This window comes from Asparagus officinalis, chromosome 7 (assembly GCF_001876935.1).
Source record: "Asparagus officinalis chromosome 7, Aspof.V1, whole genome shotgun sequence".
In the NCBI taxonomy this organism is placed as follows: domain Eukaryota; kingdom Viridiplantae; phylum Streptophyta; class Magnoliopsida; order Asparagales; family Asparagaceae; genus Asparagus; species Asparagus officinalis.
The window spans coordinates 71,510,846-71,526,813 of NC_033800.1; positions in this window are offsets into that span (position 1 = coordinate 71,510,846).

Below are 15,968 nucleotides of genomic sequence, written 5' to 3' on the forward strand. Positions count from 1 at the left end.
AGAGGTTGTTTCCTCCGGCGTGTCCTCCGACACTCAAGTTAGTGACTGATCTGATTAATCTGAAGAGAAAAATAGACTATAGTCTTGTTAACTTTTCGTGTGCAAAATTGCTTACCTTAACATGGTGGAAGTCACCATTATTTATAGAGGATCTACAGGGCCACGTTGGTAATTTGGCAGGGCTTATACAGTGATGGGTCCGACCATAATTTGCATTAGTTTGCAATTGGTAGGACGAGTCGCCCTTGGAATAACAACAAAGCTATTGAAGTACTAGTGCGGTCCGAGGAGCTTTGAAGACTCTGGCTCAGAAGGTCATAATGACTGGCATTGCATTAATATCGATGGCGAAGTGTGAGTGCTGACCGGTCATACATTAAATGTGATGTGGCTTTTAACGAAGTTGACAGGTCATTCCACTGTTCGAGATGCTCAGTCTCGGGTTCGAGTGGGGAATCCTTTCTACTCAGGTTTAGTCTAGTAGATCTTGGGTCAAATATGTTTTTTGTCTCGGATTTAGCTCACGAGGTAGGTCGGCTAACTCCACACCCGGGTCATGCTTTCAGATATATATGAGTCAGCTAGCTAACTATTACACGTGGCTGCTTCTTGAGGCTTCATTAGGCTTGATAATTTCCAAGGTATAATATTGGACTGTTGATGTTAGAAAGTTAATTTGTGATTTAGGTGAAGTAAGGATAATCTTGGGGTCCCTTAGCCTCCTTTGATGGCTGATCATTCCTATTAGAAACCTTGAGCTGTAATTTCTATTAGAGGTTGGAGGCCCTGGAGGTTGTTTCCTCTGACATCTTGCCCACACTAAGGTCAGTGATTGATCTAATTATATATGAGGAGAAAAATGGAATATAGTCTTGTTGACTTTTTTGTATATAAAATTGGTTACCCTATCATTACTGAGAGAGACTTCTGACATTAGGCTCCACCAGGCTCTTAGAAGTTACCTCGCCTGGGGACCTCTTTTAGAGTCTGAGTTATTTCGCTGGCTCAAAATATATCTGGAACTCTTCCATAAGCTCTGGCCGAGCTAGAGGTGCACAAGGAGGCTCAAGAGGCAGCTGAAGTATTGGCTGCTTCGAAAGGGTGTGAGGTTGATGAGCTTAAGAGGAGTCAACCCGTGATTCAGCGTGAGCTACCTTGCAAGGATGAGGACCTCAAGGCAGTTGCCAAAGGTTCTCGATAATGAGCAGTTCATCTAGCACAGGCCCAATAGGAGATAAAGGGCCTCAAAGAGGACTAAGCTACTCTCACCATGATATGGGTCTTGCTGAGGAGAAGATTGCATATCTACAATCAATAGTTCTAGCCGAGAGGAGGGAGAAAGAAGATGCCTTTGAGAGGGCCCATGTGGCTCGTCTTGACTCGAAGAAGTTGAAGGTTGGGCTGAAGGAAGAGGTGACTCTCTAGGAGACTCTCAGACAGGAGACTGCCCAAAGTGGCTCATAAGGTTGAGCAGCAATGTAACTCTTTCCTCGCACGGGTCTAGGAGCTTGAGATCCGAGTGGCTCATCTAGATTCAAGTTGTGAGACCGAGATAATGGAGAAGTATCGCAGCAATACTCTTGGTAAAGTTGAGGTAGCACTCACCTATAAGGTGGGGTTTGATTTTCTAAAGGCACAACTCCCTTCGGAGCTCTTGTAAAAGGAGGACCGATTTAAATATCCCTCATGACTGGCTGATTATCTCGATGTCCTCAAGATACTCGATGTGCAAGGTGGGCTAGGGATACTGAAGAAGGATGAGGAGACTGATGGTAGATCAAACGAAGATGAGGGTGAAAACTCTAACGACGAAGCCAACTCATCCTCTTCACCCGACCAGCTAGATTCCCCTACTCCGGATGCTCTCGGCTCAAGCTGCTCCCTGGTCCTTGAACCAGATTCTACTTCCTAAGAAGGTTATGTATATTTTTATGTCATTTTTCTTGTTGAGTCTTTGTAATAAAAACCCCATAATACTCTTGCAAACAAATGAAAGATTTAATTTTATTGACCCATTCTTTTGCACTTAGTTATGAGTTGTTTCTCATCTGTGCTTTGATTTTGAGATGTTTTCAAACGAGTCAGTGAGAACCAAGACATGAATATTCTCATTTTTTGAATAAATTGGTGAAGACCAAGTGATGCCTTGGTGTTGTATACCTAAGCTTTGTGGGAGGCTTCTAATGGGTCACCGAATGCGGAGCCGCTTTCATTGTGCTTTGGGTTTACACTTGAAAACTGTTATCAATAATTTTGAATGCCTTCGACATGTCGATAAGAACTGATCGCTAGGGCTCTACTTTGTACCTTGGTTTTACTCTTGAAAACCAGTACGAATGACTTTGAATGCCTTCGAAAAGTCAATGAGAACCGAATCGTCATAGTTATGAGATGTGCCTCGGGTTTACTCTTGAAAACTGATACCAAGGACTTTGAATGCCTTAGATGACTCGATGAGAACTAAGTTGTCAGGGCTCTATGTCGTGCCTTATGTTTACTCTTGAAAACTATGTTGGTCTTTTTGTTTTGATGATGTTTAACAAACAATTTACTACTAATGTTGTTTGTCTAGTATTTGTGTTTTTGTATTTACTGTAGACAAACAATAAGTTGGAGGTGAGATAAAATCGAGATTTCATGATCATATCCATTGGAGAATGGAAGGAATAGTAGAGTTAAGCAATGCAATTCAAGTCAAGATCTAAGTACAAGCTTCATCCGCAAGTGTACCAAGTCAAGCTTATTAAAAACCTATAACTTGGGTAATCTAGTTTAGAAGTTTCTATTATGTGTGTTTAATACTCTAAGCTCAATATCATATACACACACATAATTTATTGGTTTATCCGTTTTCTTATTTTATCCACAAATAAAATTTTTACAAGCAAAATAAATATTTGTATACATACATGTTTGTTTTCATGTGGATAAATAATTTTGGTTTAGTGATATAGATATGAAACAAATATACATTCATATACATATTTATATATTTCGTATTCTATTGTATTTGGAAAAATATTGAGTTATTTGTTTATGGACTTAATAATTATTATTTATATCTTTTATAAAGTCTATAAAATCATTTGATAAAGTTTTAAAAGTTTGTTTAAGTCAAAATGACAAAAACAAGTGTTTTGTATTTTCATGTTTTGGACTACTTTTGAAAAATGATGAGATTTTACAAACATGAAGAGCAATTTCATAAATTCTTTTTGTAACATTTTCATTAACATGTTTATAAAAATTTCCTAAAGTTTTATATTTTTTAGAATTTATTTTCTATTTTTAAAGGCACTTCAAAAATCAGGCTGATAATATGTTATCAGTCGACTGATGCAAGTGTTCAGTCAACTGATGAAAATGCCTGGAATCATCAATAGTTTTTGTTTTTATGTTGGTCGACTAACCAGTCCACTGATGAGGTCTTCAGTCGATTGACGAAGTCCTTCAGTTAACTGATGACGTGTTAATGGCCTGTAACGGTCATCTCATCAGTCGACTAATGAACAGTATCAGTCGACTGATGCTGTAACGGCTAGTTTTTTCCAGCCTTATCCTGTTTTGGTTTTTTGGACTTTTTGCTTTGTTTTTCTTGTGTTTTAGGGTTTCTATAAATACCCCTCATACCTCAGACCTAAGATTATATAAGAAAATTGTTTATACAAGTTTACAAAGATTTAAAAAGGGTTTAAGTTTATTGTAGTGTTTGTTTGGTTTGTGAAGAAGTTTTCACAAGTGAAGGAGATCATCTTTATTGTTTGAGCTTCAATCTCCATCTCTCCATCTTGTTTTTCAGAGAAGTTTTTCTTAAACTTAATCCTAGCTATTTTATACATTTGAACATAATTTCATCAGCTAGATTTATATTGAGTTTATATTTGTTTTATCTCTTTGTTACACACACCTATATTGAGCTTATTGTATTTGCAAACATAGTATAATTTGGGGTTGTGGGTTTGTGACTTAGAGTGTGAGCTTAATTGTATTATCATCCAAATTAGAGAATACCATTTGTTGTAGAGAGCCTATTTGTAGGATACACTTTGTAGTACACTTGTACAACGAGAGAAGTGTGTGTGAGAGACGGGATCGTCCCAAGAGGAGTGGCGTCGATAGTAAAGTCTAGGGAGAGGTTGTAAATCTGAGCACTTGATGGAGACACAGGATAAAGACCAACACTTAGAGGGTGTTGAGTGTGATTGTAAGAGTGTTCATTGTAAAGTTTTCGGTGAGCTAAAAAACTGAGTATGAGGTGTAAACGTTTTCGGGTGAGTGTTGAAAACCCGACGTGATAGTGGATTTCTCCCAAGGAGTAGGGAGCAGAGACGTAGGACGGAAGGTCCAAACTCCGTGATCATTTGCTAGTGTTTGTGTTGGTTTATTTGTGCACCATCACTCTTATTTATTTTTGTTTATTTCACCCTTGTTTATATTGTTTATTCTTGCATATATCTTGTAGTATATCATATTTGCTAGGATAACTTGTTACTTAGTTTTAATTGGCATAAAATCGGACTAGACTAGCATAAACCCTATTCACACCCCCCCCCCCCCCCCCCCCTCTAGGGTGATTTCAATTGGTATCAGAGCATGGTGCTCTTTGATTTAAGGTTTAATCGCCTTGAGTTAAAGATCCAAGTTATCGTTTTGTGCTAACTAGTTTTGAGATTCTTTTTCATCTTGCTTACATATTTTTATAGTTATGGATATGAATAGTGCATCTTGTTTAGGTTATGATCCTAGTATTGCTCCTAAAATCAATGCTTTCCTTTATGACCAATGGTGTTCTAGATTTAATATATTTGTTAGATCTTTTGATTTATGAGAAGTTATTAAAAATGCTTATATTGTACCCACTTCGGAGAAATCCAAGTGAGTAAAAATGATAAAAGAATGTTTACTATGAACAAGCTCTTGTTAGAATTTTTACTAAATGCTTTTGACTCATCTATTTCTAACAAGTTTGTTCATTTTGATAGTGCTTACACTTTATAAAAAATTATTGAAGCACATCAAGGGAACTTGGAGGCGATCCGACGAGCTTTGACGGCTTCCTCTTCAAGTTCTATTGGAGCATCATGCACATGTCCACTAGGGGATAATCCTAGTGTGGTAAGTGATTCCGAGTCCGAAAGTGATCTTTCCATTAATGAACTCGCTTGTGCATATGAAAAATTAATGCATGCCTACAAGAAATTGTAAAATAATTTTATAGATCTTAAAAGCAAGCATGTAGAATTGAAATCCGATCATGAGTCACTAGCTTCCAAACTTGATGTAATTGTCAAAGAGAATGCTATTTTGAAAGAAAACAATGAGTTGTTAAGTTTAAAAAATAATAACATGTCTTTATCTATTACTATCTTAACTCATGCTAATAATGATGCCATGCTAGAAGTAGAATGTATTAGAAATGAATTTGATTCTTTTAATCTTAACTCATGCTAATAATGATGCCATGCTAGAAGTAGAATGTATTAGAAATGAATTTGATTCTTTTAAGAATAACCATACATGCTCTACTTCTATTATCAATGATGTTGTGACCAATAATGAATTGAATCTTGTGAAAAACCATATATCATGCTTAGATTCAAATTTAAACACATGCATTGATAACCATAAGAGACTTATGGATAAGTATGCTAAATCTAGTGCTACAACTTCTAACTCACCTACACACTATGCACACTTGTATATCAAAGCTTACAAGTGCTCTATTTGTGATCGTAAAGGCAATTTATCTAAATTTTGCTATGATGCACAAAAATCTAAAAATAATAATATCAATGCTTCTTGTGCATCTTATAAGGCTTCTTCATCAGACACACATGTACATGCACACACACTCATAAAGTTCATCATAAGCATGCTCATGTGTTTAAATATGATCTTTGTGGTCTTTTTGACCATTTGGCAAAATTTTGCTTTAATTTGAAAAAGGATTCCTTTTTGTCAAATGCTTCTAGTAGACCACATGTGTTTAAATGTGATGTTTGCGGTAGATTTGGCCATTTGGCAAAGTTTTGTTTTAATTTGAGAAAATGTTCAAACTTGCCAAGCTTTTCAAATAGACCACGTTTGTTTAAAAATGTTTCCCGTGTACGAGCTAATGGTCCACAAAAACAAATGAATCTCTTACATTGCACATATTGTAATCAGAAGGGTCATTTGAGTGATTATTGTTTTGACCGTGTTAGTGTATCACATGCGCCCAAAAGTGATCATAACCCTAAGGCATTGAGTTTAAATGGGAGGGGTCATGTCTCTAGACTCTTAGGTACCAAGAGTAATTGAGTACTAAAACAAGTTTGATCTTTTTTTAACCAAGATTCTTATTGTTTTTCATTTTTCATTTCTTGGTTTTAAAAAACATATATTTTTTAAAATAATTTTATGGACAATTCTTTTGTTTTCATGATTTTTTGGTTTTCATTGTCATGAGAGGTTTGTGTTTGATCAACCCCTGGGTTTATTGGGTGTTTATTCTGAAATCTTGTTTATCGGGTGCTAAAAATATTTATATGGGTTGAAACAAGCTCAAGAGCTTGATATGGTTGGAAATCTTGTTTATCGGGTGCTAAAAATATTTATATGGGTTGAAACAAGCTCAAGAGCTTGATATGGTTGCCTCTCTTACTTTGGGTGCTAAAAATATTTATATGGGTTGAAACAAGCTCAAGAGCTTGATATGGTTGCCTCTCTTACTTTTTAAAAATCAATGATGGTTTGGTTTTATGTTCTCATATGGTTTACTTGTGATTTATGATTTCATTGCTTGATTTGTTTTCATTTGAAAACTTTTTGCATGATTCTCATGTTTTCTTTCTTTTGATTTCATAAATGTTTTTGATTATTTTGTTTTAAAACAAATGCTTTGAGACACATTTTTTTAAATGACATATCTACATGTGTTCTCAACTGTCTTGTTGTATGTTTAGCATATTTTTCATATATGCTTGCTCACACATTTGCCTTAGCATTATTTTATATATCCTATAAGGCATTTTGATTAAGGGAGCATTCCCTTTTTCTATTATTGTTTTTATACTCACAATGCTTGTAGGAAGGGGGAACCTTCGCTCCCTTATATTTTTCCACTTTTTGATGTTGTTGAAGGGGGAGAAATATTGTGAGTATGTATTTCTTGTTTATATACATGATAATTACAATTTATATATTTATTTCCTTTCATGCATATATATTTTTGTAAATTGTTTGCCGTTATCAAAAAGGGGAAGATTGCTGGCCTTTTTATTTTGATGATGTTTAACAAACAATTTACTACTAATGTTATTTGTCTAGTATTTGTGTTTTTGTATTTATTGTAGATAAATAATAAGTTGGAGGTTGGATAGAATTGAGCTTTCACGATCAAATCCATTAGAGGATGGAAGGAATAGTGGAGTGAAGCAATGCAATTCAAGTCAAGATCTAAATTCAAGCTTCATCTTCAAGTATACCAAGTCGAGCTTATTGAAGACCTATAGCTTGGGTAATCTAGTTTAGGTTTATATTATGTGTGTTTAATACTCTAAGCTCAATATCATATACACACATACAATTTATTGGTTTATCTGTTTTCTTATTTTACCCACAAACAAAAATTTTACAAGCAAAATAAATATTTATATACATGCATATTTATTTTCATGTGGATAAATGATTTTGGTTTAGTGATATAGATATGAAACAAATATACATTCATACATATTTATTTGTTTCATATTCTATTTTATTTGGAAAACTCTTGAGCTATTTATTTATGGACTTAACAATTATTATTTATATCTTTTATTAAGTCTATAAAATTATTTGATAAAGTTTCAAAAGTTTGTTTAAGTCAAAAGACAAAAACAAGTGTTTCGTATTTTTATGTTTTGGACTAGTTTTGAAAAATGATGAGATTTTACAAATGTAAAGTGCAACTCTAAAAATTCTTTTTGTAACATGTTTATTAATATGTTTATAAACATTTCCTAAAGTTTTATATTTTTTAGAATTTATTTGCTATTTTTAAAGGCACTTCAAAAATCAGTTTTATTATTTCAAATTAGGCTGATAATGTGTTATCAGTCGACTAATGCAAGTGTTCAGTCAACTGATGAAAATGCCTGGAATCATCAATAGTTTTTGTTTTTATGTTGGTCGACTAACCAGTCGACTAATGAGGTCTTCAGTCGATTGACGAAGTCCTTCAGTTAACTGATGACGTGTTGTTGGCCTGTAATGGTCATCTCATCAGTCGACTGATCAGTCGACTGATGAACAGTATCAGTCGACTGATGCTGTAACGGCTAGTTTTTTCCAGCCTTGTCCTGTTTTGGTTTTTTGGTCTTTTTGCTTTGTTTTTCTTGTGTTTTAGGGTCTCTATAAATACCCCTCATACCTCAGACCCAAGATCATCTAAGAAAATTGTTTACAGAAGTTTACAAAGGTTTAAAGAGGGTTTAAGTTTGTTTTAGTGTTTGTTTGATTTGTGAAGAAGTTTTCACAAGTGGAGGAGATTATCTTCATTGTTTGAGCTTCAATCTCCATCTCTCCATCTTGTTTTTTAGATAAGTTTTTCTTAAACTCAATCCTAGCTATTTTATACGTTTGAGCATAATTTCATAAGCTAGATTTACATTGAGTTTGTATTTGTTTTATCTCTTTGTTGCACACACCCATATTGAGCTTATAGTATTTTCATACATAGTATAATTTGGGGTGGTGAGTTTGTGACTTAGAGTGTGAGATTAATTGTGTTCTCATTCAAATTAGAGAACAACCATTTGTTGTAGAGATCTAATTTGTGGGATACACTTTGTAATACACTTGTACACCGAGAGGAGTGTGTGGTGAGAGATGGGGTCGTCCCAAGAGGAGTGACGTCTGTAGTAAAGTCTAGGAAGAGGTTGTAAATCTGAGCACTTGAGGGAGACACGAGCTAGAGACCAACACTTAGAAGGTGTAGAGTGTGATTGCAAGAGTGTTTATTATAAAGTTTTCAGTGAGCTAAAAAACTGAGTGTGAGGTGTAAACATTTTCGAGTGAGCATTGAAAACCCGGTGTGATAGTAGATTTCTACCAGGGAGTGGGGAGCAGAGACGTAGGACGAAAGGTTCGAACTCCGTGATCATTTGCTAGTGTTTGTGTTGGTTTATTTACGCACTATCACTCTTATTTGTTTTTGTTTATTTCACCATTGTTTATATTGCTTATCCTTACATATATCTTGTAGTATATCATATTTGCTAGGATAATGTGTTAATTAGTTTTAATTGGCATAAAATCAGATTAGATTAGCATAAACCCTATTCACCCTCCCCCCCCTTTGAATGTCTGGCTGCTCTATGAAGACCGAGTCATAAGGGCTTCCCACCATGCCTTGGGTTTACACTTGAAAACTGATACCAAGATCTTTATTGGTCTCGAGCGATCTAAGACTTGCCTTGGTTTTACTTATGAGAATAATACCAAGGGCTTGGTAATTGCATTGGGTTTACTCTGAATAGACATCAGGGGCTCTGATACGTATCTTGAGTTTACTCTAAGAAGACACTCCAAGGGCTTAGGTGGACTTGGCCGAGGCGATGAAGATCGAGTTGCAAAGACTCCACGCTATGCATTAAGTTTACTCGTGAGAACGATACCAAGATATTGATTCGTGCCTTGTGTTTACTCTGAAAGATAACAAGGTTTTAGGAAGGCTTGGACGAGTCGATGAAGATCGAATTGTAATGACTGCGCACCGTCCTGTGGTCTTACTCATGAGAAATATACCAAGGTCTTGGTCCCTGCCTTGGGTTTGCTCTAAAAAGACATCAAGGGCAGAGGAGGCCTCGTCCAAGTCGATGAAGATCGAGTTGCAAGGACTTCACACCGTGTTTTAGTTTTACTCATGAGAACGATACCAAGATCTTAGTGTGTTCCTTGGGTTTACTGTGAAAAGACGCCAAGGGCTAAAGAAGCCTAAGTCGATAAAGATTGAGTTGCAAGGACTTCGCGTTATGCCTTGGTTTTACTCATGAGAATGATACTAAGATCTTGGTTCATACCTTGGGTTTATTCTGAAAAGACACCAAGGTCTTAGGCTGCCTTGATCAAGTTAATGAAGATCGAGTTGCAAGGACTCCACGCTGTGCCTTAGTTTTATTCGTGAAAATAATACTAAGGTCTTAGTTCGTGCCTTAGGTTTACTCTGAAAAGACACCAAGGGCTTTGGTACGTGTCTCTGATGTTTTGGTTATGACCGAGTTCATAAAGGCTGCACATAGATTATTAAAAAGGCAAAGCATTTTTTACTTTTAAGGAGGTCTTACAGTCACATGTACTAAAAGTGTCTATTGAAATGCTTTATATATTGTGGATGTTCTAAGACCCTTTCCTCTTAGATTTGCGCCTCATACGTCGTCGAGTGAGATTCTTTGATAATAGCACAAGGCTCCTTCGAACTAATGAGCTTGCCACGATGAGGGCTTGACTGTCGTGATGTCGAGCTATGGTGCTAGTGGTCAATGGCTTGCGATCAACACATTTCCTTTATAACTTTGTTGGTGGGATTGACTTCATTTTGCCGACTCAAAACCGTAGACTTTCTCATTGAAGTGACATAATTGCGGAGCGGGTGTGACAACTTCTACTGGCATGACTACTCTCATTCTATGTGCTACCCTAGATGGGGTCTATCCCATAGAAGTTTTGTGGGCTGTTCTGCAAGATCTCACAAATTACAAAAAAGAGGCTCATTTGGGTGACTCGTACCTGTTTGTGATTTCATGTGCCTTTCACAGGTTTATGATGATCGAAACTGTGTCGCAAGGACTTTGCATGCCTGAAGTATTCCTTTGGGGCATCCTCTGCTCTTCTACTTTCATCCGTCAGGATGGGGCACAGGTAGTTGGGGAGCAATTTACTTGATCTGCTCTTCTCGCTTTTGTGATTGGCTTCTTCTTTCATAGAGAGGGATGCCAGGCGATGGAGGAGGTTGAGAGGAAAGGTGCTGCTGAAGAGTTTTTTGTGAATGAAGCGAGCAACAGTCGAAGAGATCGAGTGACCTTTTATGGTGGATCTATCCGATTAGGCCTGAATGACATAGTCGGAGTCGATTGTTTCCCCATGCTTTAGAACCGAAGATCAATTATTTTCTCAAAAGGAGGAGAAGAGGTGCCACGGTGGGTGCCAAATTGTCGATGTCAGGAAGTTGATACGTGGTTTAGGTTAGATAAGGATGATTTTGGGATCCCTTAACCTCCTTTGATAACTGATCTTTCCTTCTAGTTAGAAATCTTGAGTTGTAATTCACTACCCATGTAGCAGAGGTTAGAAGCTCGGAAGGTTGTTTCTAGAGGTGTACCCTCTAATGCTCAAGTCAGTGACCGGTCTGATTAATTTGAAGACAAAAATAGAATATAGTCTGATTGACTTTTTATGTGTAAGACTGTTTACCTTAGTATGGTAGAAGTCACCATTATTTAGAGAGTATTTATAGGGGACGTTGGTAATTCAACCAAGTTTGTGCATGTAGGCATATAAAATTGCTTATAGGTCCCCTAGCATAGCTCGGCACAAACTGACGAACCAACGAGGCGACGAGATCGACGAATCGCACAGAAGCGACGGAATGCATCCACCCGCGTGCAGAATCAAGCTAATGAGTTGAGGAATCAACGAGTCATCCAACCGAGAGCGGACTCGGACGAATCACGATCAGTTTCGGACTCGAACTCAGAAGCGGATTTACTGCCAAAACAGGAATCCAAATTACTGCCAAATCAGGAATCCAAATTACTGTCAAATCAGATCATCAAATCGGAGTCTCAGGTCAACCGAAACACGGACAAACGAGACAACGGAAAACGACTCGAAAAAGTCGGAAAACACCGCCCGCGGGGGCTCGGCCAAAGCCGAGCCACCTCAAGGTGGCTCGAGGCCGAGCCACCCTGGGGTGGCTCGGCCAAGGCCGAGCCACCTTGGGGTGGCTCGGCCATGAGCCGAGCCACCCCAAGGTGGCTAGGCACAGTGTCGGCCACCCCGAGGTGGCCGACAGTGGCCCGAGGTGGCCGACAGTGGCCAGAGGTGGCCGACATTCCCTTTTTTGCAGCCACTGTCCTGAGAGCCTATAAATAGGCCTAGAGATGTTCATTTTCAGAGGTCGAACTTTCAAGAGCCGAAACTCTGCCGGATTGAAGAGTGAACTCGGAGCTTGAAGACCAGAAGACTTGCACATTCAGATCTGATCCTCGGCGACCATCCACGTCAGAAAAGGCAGGATCTCGAGAGGAAGAAAGAACAGATCTGAGATCTACACGAGACTACACTCCAGATCTAAGCTTGGTCTTAGATCTCGAGATCTGAGCGATTATTCCCTTGGTGGATTAATCCCTCCCGGCTATTATTCCCTTCGTGGAATAATACCCGCATACTCGTGTAGATCCGACCGGATCTAGATCGCGCGGTGGTCCACGGATTAACCCCGGCGTCGGCAAAGAACCCACACAAGCAAGCAACCGCAAAACAGGAGCTTGCGATTTGTTCACAAGAGGAAAGTTGTAATTTTTATTTTTTTCTTTGATTTAGTTGTAACCGGATCTATAAAAGACCGGATCTTTGTAACCCAAGATGACAATCATATCAATGAAAAAGAAAACAGTTTTCCACGCGAACAATTAGGCGACCACAGTGGGAGCCGACGATCTCGCCAACGAGATCGATGCGTCGCAGCCGCGGATTGCAATCCCGGTCGTGGAGGAGGTCGAGTACGAGTTCGACCAAGCCAAGTTCGAGGAGTACGTGTCCTCGTCCGGCTCTATCTCCCCCCGCAAGTCCAAGAAGTTCTCCTCCGGGAGAAAAGCTCGTTGGTTTGAAGCTGCTCGGGAAGCCCACGAAGCTCTCAACCCAACTGACGCCGAAGTTGCGTCAAATGAAGTTCCACCGACCTCCAATCAGGTCAACCCAACTCCCGCCAACGCCTCCACTGTTCAGGGCGTTGTGACTCTCTCAAAGAGAGCCCGCCAGAGGCGTCGTCAACGCCTTGCGCGGCAATTCGCTAAGGCGATGGAGTCTACGGACGGATTCCGCTACCACGCGGAGTTGAAGAACAGAAGAGGCAAACAGCCTCAACCACCAATGAATGGCGACTCTTCCAAGCCGCCAAAGAAAGAATGGGTCCGCGTCAAACGGAACCGTTCGACGCTCGAGGAGCGCATTCACAAGCGCCGCGCGATGTCAGCGCAGGCACGGGCTCAAGCTCAGGAAGCCCGTAGAAAGCTGCAAAAGGAGGTGGAGAAGAAGCCACCACCAACACGACAAGTCTGGAAGCCTAAGTCTGAAGTGGCGACTCAGGCCAAAAAGCAACCAGTGCAGCCTTCTAAGGAAGGTCAAACTCCGGCGAGTCAACCAAAGTCGCCGTCAATCCCAATAACTTCTCCGGGAGATCATGCAGAGTCATCCCGCAAGAAGAAACCAATTTTGGAGCGCCTCGGTCCAATTCCTGACGTGAGAGGCAAAGCTCCAATTCACGAGCGTTTGGGCCCGATGAAGAAGCCCAGAACGACTCAACATACTGGGGGTCGCCATCACCTCCAGCATGACAAAGACCTCAAGGCAGCTGCGCGCACCAATTTGCGCATTGAAGTCCAAGATCACGCCGAAAATTCACGCCCAATAACCCTAAAAAAAATCCTTGCTTTATTCCACGCTTACTCTATCATTTTGCTATGGAGTTGTTTACATGGGAAAAGGTAAATTTGACAATCTAAACAATAGCTATCTAGAAAAACTCTTTCGGGAGGCAGACGACAAGTTCTATTTAGACAAAAAATAAAATATATTATTATAAAATAATATTCTTGACAAATAGACTAAAATTTCAAATTAAATATGCTAAAATTAAAATGGAGTGCAAATATATTTTTAACTTATGGAGGACGACTTTTAAAATTAAAATATGTTGTAAATTGTGGTATTAAGGAGCCAGTAGACTTCAAAGCCCTTCATGATATATTGGAAGTTGAATACCTAAAAGTAAGGCCTTCTTAGGAGTTTATCTCTTAGTAAAAGTAGTCTGTAATATCTTTTAATGAAGATAGGATCATGGAATGTGAGAGGGTTGAATAACCCAGCGAAACGTAGACTTGTAAAGGAATGTATCTCTCTAGCTAAAGTAGATGTTCTTGGTCTTCAAGAGACTAAACTTCATTCTCCCTATCCTCTAACTCTTAAAAGACTGGGTAGCAAAGCCATTTCTTCATGGATTGCCTTGGATGCTATTAGCTCAAGGGGGGTATTTTATTGGATTGGAATGACTCCATTTTATCTTGCTCCTCTTCCTCCATTGGGATTTTTGCAGTGTCTGCCACCTTCACTCATAAACCCTCTAACAGGCAATTTGTTGCTACATCTGTGTATGCCTCCCATAACAAAGATGACCGTGAAGTTTGTTGGTGGGAATTGTCTAGGATAAGATCCTCCTACTCTTTGCCTTGGGTGGTTTTTGGGGATTTTAACATGACTCTCAGTCTTATAAAGAGGAGTGGTAGATCAGGATCCATCAGAGACATAGCCACCTTCAAATCCTTAATCGACTCCATCAACCTTGTTGATCTCCCTCTGAGCGGGAGAAAGTTTACATGGTCTAATCTCAGAGCTTCTCCAGTCCTAGCTAGATTGGACAGATTCCTTATTTCTCCTGATTTTGAATCCCATTTTCCACACCTCATCCAAGTGGCCTATACAGCTTCATGTTCGGATCATTGCCCTATCATCCTAGACTCAGGAGGTCCCATGCTCTCACCTCCCTTTAGATTCTAAAAGTCTTGGATTCTTTTCCCTTCTTTCATCTCTCTCTTCCAGTTAGAATTCCTTCTTATCTCATGATGGTAGGCCTGCCTCCTTTCTCCTTAAGATCAAACTTATCCATAGAAGAATTAAATGGTGGAAAAGATCAGTGTTCGGTTCCATTGTTAAACAGAAATCTATAGCCTTATCCTCCATTAATGATCTTAATATTTTAGAGTAAAGTAGAGTGTTATCTACATCTGAATTCAACCTCAGGCTCAATCTTAAAGAGCAGTTGTTCACTTTAGCTAGGGCTGAAAAAACTAAATGGAAACAAAGATCTAGAATCTAATGGCTCAAAGAATGAGACAACAACACTGTTTTCTTTCATAGAGCTGCCTCTTTTCACAGAAGAAAAAGTTTTATTCCTCATCTCATCTCTAACAACATTATCATCTCCTCAGTGACAGATATCAAGCAGTCTTTTTATGTCTTCTTCTCAGATCTTTTCAAAACCCCAAGAGATTCAAACCTTGCAGTCAACTGGGAAGTACTATATCCTACTCCTTCCCCTAATCTCTCCCCTCTTGATCATGTTTTCACTCTAGAAGAAATCAAGAGGGCAATCTTTGATCTACACCCAGACAAATCCCCTGGACCTGATGGTCTCCCTATGTTTTTCTTTCAAACCTTCTGGAATAACTTGCATATGGATATCATCTCCTTCATTCAATCCCTCCATTCTCATGCCCATCTGGTGCATAACTTTAACTACTCTTTTATCTGCCTTATTCCCAAGAAGGATGGTGCAGACTCCTCAAAAGACTTCAGACCCATCAGCCTTATCAATAGTTCCGTCAAAATCTTCTCTAAAGTGTTAGCAAACAGACTCAAACCCCTCTTACCTTCTCTAATCGACCCATCTCAATCTGCTTTCCAGAGAGGCAAGTCAGCTTTAGACTCCATTCTCCTAGCTCACGAGATGATCAACCACCGCTCTACAAGTAAAAAAGAGATGTGTGCCATCAAAGTAGATTTCTTTAAAGCCTTTGATTGTGTCAATTGGAATTTTCTCTCCTCTCTTCTTCTAGCTAGAGGCTTCAGTCCTTCCTAGTGTCATTGGATTCATTGCAGCCTTTCTTCCTCCAAATCAGTTGTCCTAGTTAATGGATCCCCTACTAAATTCTTTCAATGTCATAGGGGAA